This window comes from Lepidochelys olivacea (assembly GCF_965140295.1).
Source record: "Lepidochelys olivacea isolate rLepOli2 genome assembly, chromosome: 6".
Classification (NCBI taxonomy): Eukaryota; Metazoa; Chordata; order Testudines; family Cheloniidae; genus Lepidochelys; species Lepidochelys olivacea.
The window spans coordinates 53,853,887-53,862,006 of NC_140416.1; positions in this window are offsets into that span (position 1 = coordinate 53,853,887).

The window sequence follows — 8,120 nt, forward strand, 5'->3', positions numbered from 1 at the left end:
TCAAACACCCCCTAGGAACTGAGGAAGTCCACGCTCTAAGTGAGGCCTTTCACTAAATGGAGACATCAAGATGAGGAGGAGGGTGAGAAGTTGAGGCAGCCAGAGTTGTTGTGGTCTGGTTGGAGCATTCTCATTACTTCAGTAAATCAGCACAGCAATTGATCTGAGCGCTGTAGTTACAGAGAGGTAATTCTATAGTGACTATGCAAACCACTCCACCTTGGATAATCAGAGTTCAGATAATTGTATAATTGAGAAGTATGCAGTTATGAGCAACAGGTAGAGTTCCCTGTTTGAATGTTCAGACATGGCATGTCACTAAATGCACACATGCAGGTGTAAGACTGTTTGTTTTCCAGGGTCCTGTGAGCCCTCAGAGTCCCACAGCCACCTGTCGCATGGAAAATTAATAAATGGTAAGTATTATAGCACTTTACATGTTCAAAGGCCTATACAGCCCCAAACTTCTCTAGTTGTTGACATCCCAGTGAGGTGGATGGGTGGAACTAACCCCATTTTACAGAGGACAGTCGCAGTGGAGGAAATGATGTGAAAAGGTCAAGTGACTTACCTGCAATCACACTGTGATCCCTGGCTCTGCCACCAGCTGGAAACCAGGAGTCCTGATATTTCCAACTGATAGGGCCCTACCAAATTCACAGTCCATTTTGGTCAATTTCACAGTAATAGGATTTTAAAAGTAGTTAATTTCATGATTTCAGATACAACATACTGAAAAGTTCAGATTTAAGTAACTGTAGGGGTCCTAACCCAAAACTGGGGTGTGGGGGGGGTCACAAGGTTATTGTAGGGGGGTTGTGCTATTGCCACTCTTGCTGCTGGGGGCAGCGCTGCCTTCAGAACCGGGTCATGGAGAGCGGTGGCTGTTGGCGGGGAGCCCAGTTCTGAAGGCAGCACCATTGCCAGCAGCTGCGCAGAAGTAAGGATGTGATGACATAGTATTGCCACTCTTACTTCTGTGCTGCTGCCTTTAGAGCTGGGCCATTGGCCAGTAGCCGCCACCACTCTCTGACCACCTGGTTCTGAAGGCAGCACAGAAGTAAGGGTGGCAATACTGCAACCCCTGTACAATTACCTTGTGACCCCAACCCCGCAACTCCATTTTGGTTCAGGACCCCCAGTTTGAGGAACACTGGGCTCCCCTTTGAAATCTGTATAGTATAGGATAAAAGTACACACAAGACCAGATTTCACTGTCCAACACATTTTTCACAGGTGTGAATTTGGTAGTGCCTTCCCAGTCGACCACCCTCTTTCTCTTCTCTGCATATTACAAGACACAATGTACTGTTTGGAAACAAAATTATTGAACTCTAAGAGGTCGGCTTTAGTCGCACTAGGGCCAAGACTAGCTGTGTCCCTTTCCACTAGTCTGTGTTCTTGGGAGAGGAAAAAGAACAGGAGTACTTGTGGCACCTTAGAGACTTACAAATGTATTTGAGCATAAGCTTTCGTAGGCTAAAGCCCACTTCATAGGATGCATGCAGTGGAAAATACGGTAGGAAGTTGTATACACACACACACACACAGAGAACATGAAACAATGCGTGTTATCATGCACACTGTAGCAAGAGTGATCAGTTAAGGTGAGCTATTACCAGCAGGAAGGGGGATTGAACTTTTGTAGTGATAATCAAGATGGGCCATTTCCAGCAGTTGACAAGATGGTGTGAGGAACAATGGGGGTGGGAAATAAACATAGGGAAATACATTTACTTTGTGTAATGACACATCCACTCCCAGTCTTTATTCAAGCCTAATTTTAATGGTGTCCAGTTTGCAAATTAAGTCCAATTCAGCAATCTCTCATTGGAATCTGTTTCTGAAGGTTTTTTGTTGGAATATTGCAACTTTTAGGTCTGTAATGGAGTGACCAGGGAGATTGACGTGTTCTGAGACTGGTTTTTGAATGTTATAATTCTTGACGTCTGATTTGTGTCCATTTATTCTTTTACGTAGATACTGTCCAGTTTGGCCAATGTACATGGCAGAGGGGCATTGCTGGCACATGATGGCATATATCACATTGGTAGATGTGCAGGTGAACGAGCCTCTGACAGGACCTAATCACATCAGCCACACTATGATGGTGTCCCCTGAATAGATATGCGGACACAGTTGGCAACGGGCTTTGTTGCAAGGATAGGTTCCTGGGTTAGTGTTTTTGGTGTGTGGTTGCTGGTGAGTATTTGCTTCAGGTTGGGGGGCTGTCTGTAAGCAAGGACTGGCCTGTCTCCCAAGATCTGTGAGAGTGATGGGTCGTCCTTCAGGATAGGTTGTAGATCCTTGATAATGTGCTGGAGAGGTTTTAGTTGGGGGCTGAAGGTGATGGCTAGTGGTGTTCTGTTATTTTCTTTGTTGGGCCTGTCCTGTAGTAGGTGACTTCTGGGTACTGTTCTGGCTCTGTCAATCTGTTTCTTCACTTCAGCAGGTGGGTATTGTAGTTGTAATAATGCTTGATAGAGATCTTGTAGGTGTTTGTCTCTGTCTGAGGGGTTGGAGCAAATGCGGTTGTATCATAGAGCTTGGCTGTAGACAATGGATCGTGTAGTGTGGTCCGAATGAAAGCTGGAGGCATGTAGGTAAGTATAGCAGTCAGTAGGTTTCCTGTATAGGGTGGTGTTTATGTGTCCATCGCTTATTAGCACTGTAGTGTCCAGGAAGTGGATCTCTTGTGTGGACTGGTCCAGGCTGAGGTTGATGGTGGGATGGAAATTGTTGAAATCATGGTGTAATTCCTCAAGGGCTTCTTTTCCATGGGTCCAGATGATGATGTCCTCAATGTAGCACAAATAGAGCAGGGGCATTAGGGCACGAGAGCTGAGGAAGCATTGTTCTAAGTCAGCCATAAAAATGTTGGCAAACTGTGAGGCTCTGCAGGTACCCATAGCAGTGCTGCTGATTTGAAGATATAAATTGTCCCCAAATGTGAAATAGTTATGGGTGAGGACAACGTCACAAAGTTCAGACACCAGGTTTGCCGTGACATTATCAGGGATACTGTTCCTGACTGCTTGTAGTCCACCTTTGTGTGGAATGTTGGTGTAGAGGGCTTCTACATCTGTAGTAGCTAGGATGGTAGCTAACTGCCTCTTCCCTCCCCAAGCCCTATCCCTGTTGGCCGGTATACTGAATGAACTGAAAGCTGTTTACGCCACTTCAAGTGTTTGACCACTAGAGGGTGGTGCATCACTATAGCAAGTTTAGGACTGTATGGTCCCTACTGTTGCCATATCATCAGAACTGGCTTGTGTCTTGGGGATGGAGCTGATAATGGTTTCTTTAGCAATGAAAAATACACAGCAATCTTGAAAGCAGACTTATTATGCAAATTAGCCTCAAAATAAACTGCTTCTCTTGCACTGTCAACTTGTTAGACTGGAGGTGATTCCTGGACTTCCCCAGTCTCTCTCTGGTGAAGGCAGCCCACAAGCATGTATTTCTTGTCTGCATGCTCTCCACCACCTACTGTGCTTTGAACTCCCCTCACATCCTCCCCCTGCAGATAAAGCTGCGGGGGGTAGTGTCGCATCAGCTGCTGTCTCCTCTCATCTTGAACTTATGGAGGTTACACCATGTAGGGAAAAGAATGGATGTTCCCCTATTGCCTTAATGCTCCCTTTTTCCCCTCTAGTCCTGTATGGTACTGATCCCATTGCAGGAGGAGTGTTGTGGATGGGTGGCTGCCAATAAAATTTGCACCAGCTCGGTTTCCGCTGCAGCTGGGAGCAAGTGGAAATTCCTCAGTTCCTGTGTGCACAATACCCTTCTTCCTGCAGAGAGCCTGCTGCTGTTCCAGGGATGCACGTGTGCCTGGTCCAAACTCCCAGCTCTCCTCCAGAAGCAAAAATTGGCCATTTTCATCATGGTTGCTGTTGGAACCAGGAACACTTTGGCTTCTTGAGAGCTGCTCCTCCAGTTGGCCTCAGTCATTTCCACCTGTAGGGCAAAGGCTTCCTTAGTGCTGTTCCTGTCCATCCATATCAACTGGTAAATAACAGCGGAGCCGAGGTGGGATGGACCCTGGCTTTACACCTATGTGCTGTGAGGCCTGGCCAATGTGTGCTAACTCACATAGGCTGCTCTGGCTGGCCTGTAGCAAAATATCCTCAAGAGGTCCCTGGGATTTAGACAGATTCCTATGGATTGGCTCCCTCTCTTCACGGGCATAGTAGCTGGGATCTCTCTGAGCATCATCAGGTGCCTGAAGGATGCTATAGCTTAATGAAACTGCCAGTGACCAAGCTGAAGGTAGCATTAGTACTACCATGACCCAGCATGGCCCTAAGTAGAGAGGAAGGTCCCAACAGTGTCCATAGCTTTATGAACTGGAAGCACTGTTGCTGCAGGCGCTGGTAAGTAAACCTTCATCTGCACAGGCACAGGGCTCTGAAAGCGGATCTAATTGACCTATGGGGAGATCTTTATCTTGCAGGTTAGGCAGAACTGGAATGGGAAGTCTCCATCTACTCATAAACCTACAGTGGATTTGAGTAGAGAATTTAATGGGTGAGTAACCCTTTCTAAACTGACTAGGACACCAGCCAATGTCACCAAATCCTTAACCCAGACGGGCTACCATGTTGGGTGAAGTGTTGGTGGGAATTCTGGTAATGTTTGACCTCTGTCCCCACTGCTGGACTGGAATAGGGCCGTGTACAAGGTGATTCATTTTTTTTCACTGTCAGCAGCTGTCACTTTAACCCTCAAACAGAAAACATCTCAATTGCATGTGGGCTGGCTACGTGTTAGCCCCGAAGACTCTTGGCTCTGCCACTGAGGTTTTGTTGCAGGGGAAGAACCACAGCTGCTAGCCAGGATTTCTGATTGGAATTTTTGGCCTGATGGATGCTAAAAACATTTGCTGTCATCATGTTTGGAGGGGGAAAGGGGTTTGCTAGTATAGCTTATTTGGTTCAGGGAACTGGTTCAAGCTATACTCAATGGTTCTCTTTAAGTTGGTACAAGCTGTGTATCTACTAGGGGTATTTGCTGGTGCAGCTATACCCCAAAATCCTTTTTAATGAACAAACTTTTGGGCCTTGACTACCCCTGGCCAGGCCTGTGGAGAGCCATTCTAGACAGCTGAGCTACCTGTTCTGTTTCACAAATGGAAGCTGGTACTTTCATACTCAGCATCTCTCTTGTGGGCAAGCTTCAGTCATTGGCTTCCACATTCCAGGCATATGTGCTGCTGGTTCCTTCTCTCAGACTGCTCAGAATTGATGCAGAAGTCTTGGAGGGGATGGAGATGGAAAGAGGAGTGGGGGAGAGACAGGTAATGGCAAATATATATTTGTGGAAAACAGTCTTCATTTTCAAGCCAGGAACTCTAGTCCTGTGTGGGAATGGGGGGTGGGGGGTGGTTAAAGTGCCCTTCCTCCTTTAACTAAAAGATGAATAGTCCAAAGTGGCAGGAGTGCTGACTCCTATACTACGGTAACGCTGCAGAGGAAATTTAACTTTAGCTACTGTGAGGTAAGTTCTGTACAGGCTTTAGCTTTCATATAATGCTGGTTTAATGTGGCACCTAGATCCTAAGGTAACTAGGCCATCTATAAATGGACCATCAGTAGGATATGAAGAAGTCCCCCTCCTAAAGCATAGGGGGTGCTACCTCTCTAGATGAAAACTGGGTACACTCCGCTTCCCTCTGGCAAATTCCAATGTGGTGGTGACAGTAACTCAGTAGTTTGAGACCATGTCATTCACCCTTTAAGTGCTCTATAGGTGTAACCTGGCCATCACCCTTCTCTACAAGGCAGGAAAGTGTTGCTCTGTGATGGGCTATCCTTCTAGACCCCCATAAGGCCCCTAAAGATATTTTTGCTGTCTTATGGGCCTTGCTTTAAATCACTCTCCTTCTAGCCTTGGACCCAAAGCAGCTAATTAACTCTGATCACAGACCCTATTCATTATTGCCCAGCTCTTTCAGCACCCAGACTGCATCAGCTGCTACCTTCCCCTAACCCCGCTCAATGCTGCCTGCCTTGCCCTGCCTCCCCTAGCCCTTCCAGTTCTAGCCCAAGCAACCTTCACTGGAAGTTCTTGGTTTTATTTTAACCCGAGTCAGGATGCCCTGACCGCATGGAATCACTTAAGCTGCTTGAGTGACAGGCATAGCACTGATTCATTTAACCTCCACTGCTCTTCATACTAATTGTTTTTCCCCACCTTCCCTCTCCTCACTAGAGCTACAGGAGGCTGAGATGGGACACATAGGAGCTAATCAGTCAGGTTAACAGGCTTGCTATTGTTCTTGATTAACTGGGTGACTGGTTGAGTGCTAGTCAGTGAGGCATCTAGAAGATGACACCAAAGAGCAACTCCAGCCCACAAAAATCAAATGTTTCTCTTTCCCTGGTGGTGGCTTGTTCTCTCCCTCCTCCCCGCTTCGAAAAGTGGCCTGGACATAGGTCCCTTGGGATAGCTCAGTGCTAGTCCCTAAATGTGTTCCCTATAGGAGTTGGGTTAAGAGGACCATGAGACAAAAGAACTACTGAAGTGCATCAGACCACTGCTTGTATGACAGTAACCTGCATGTGCTCATGGCCAGTACCTAAGGAAGATGAAAAACTTCATCCATGAGGCATAGGGCCACCGGTATAGTGCTGCACCCAGGGGTCTGTCTGTAAAAACTTCCACCTGCCTCCCCCCACCCCAATCAATTTGTTCATTGAAGTGTGCGCTTTGAGTTTTCTTTTTAACTTTTGAACATATAACTGCAAATGTTATCAACATGGAATTTTGAAGCAGGAGGGCTTCATCGAGTTTGGAAGCTGAGAGCAAACACAACTATAACAACAGAGAGGGTGTATTTCCCAAAAGATGTCCAGGCATTTTGTTGCCTCCCGAGTCCCAAGAGATGGGCAATACAGGCGATCATGTGCCTTTAGGAAATATCTAGGAAGAAGCCAGCATCATGCTCCCTAAAATGCCCTCATGGAATTTGTGAGGTTCTGTCAGGGTTAGATTAAGGCCTGGCAGCCCTGACTGCTAAACTAATAGGATGACATCAATCTCTCTATTTCAACCCATCTCCTGGTGAGTTGAAAGGTGTGTAACCCGCAAGGAGATTATATAGATTTCTGGGAATCTGTCTGCTGGCAGCCCAGGGAGAAGCCATTTTGGAATCAGTCTGGAGCCAGTAAGGGAAAGGGCAGGACTGGCTGTGTGGGGAGCTGGTGAGTCCCAGGCCTGCATTCAGGGTTCCCCTGCATCTTGGCCCTCTAACCCCTTACACATTAGTCCACCCCTTCCCAGGTAACAGGGAGTCTGACAGCAGATCCCTCAGCTGGGTTTTTCCTTCCCCACTGATGATTCCCAATTTGTAGCATTTGCTGGGAAACTTCCCAGCCAGCTGAGTTCGCCCTCCAGCTCCCTAGGTGAGACCAGTCACCACATGGTCAGCTCTGCTGTGTCTGCTAGTCCAGGGAAGCTGCCTGCTGAGTGTGTGACTGGAAGGTGGGCTAGGAGGCTACAGTTTGGAAGTTAGTGTAGTTGTGTAACCTACACCTTGAGCCCTGCTCCCCTTTGTGGTGAGGGGAAATCCTGGGATCAACACAGCCTGATTCGTGCCTGAGAAGGATCCCTGCCAGCAGAGAGTAGCCCCTCTGCAGTGACTGAGGAGTCCAGAGTCATCTCTGAACCTGAGGATCATTTATGGAGTTTGTGAGTACACCATCTTTTAGTTAGTTAGTCAGGGAATTTGTTTTGGGGACCCCCTACTCCCTGAACTGTGTCCTCAAGCCAGGGAGTAAGGGCTTGAGGATTTTATAACCTGCTGCATATTACACCTGTGGAGGGATTTACCAACTTCTCCCACTTGTGAGTCCTTTGGGCTGTACTGAACCCAGTCAGCCACACTGCTAAACCACTGCAGAGAAGAATTTTCTGGTTATAGGTCATCAAGAGCCCCAGCAAAGTATACGTACCAATGAGACACTAATTTTACATTTGCCTCATCAAGTCACGGGTATTTGCAGTGTGGGCACTGGTGACCCTAAAAATAGTGTTTTACCCTCTTATGTTGTATTTGTCTCCTGTTTAATATAATTATTGTGTTTGTGTTGTTTCTTGGAAGTCTCCAACTATCTGGC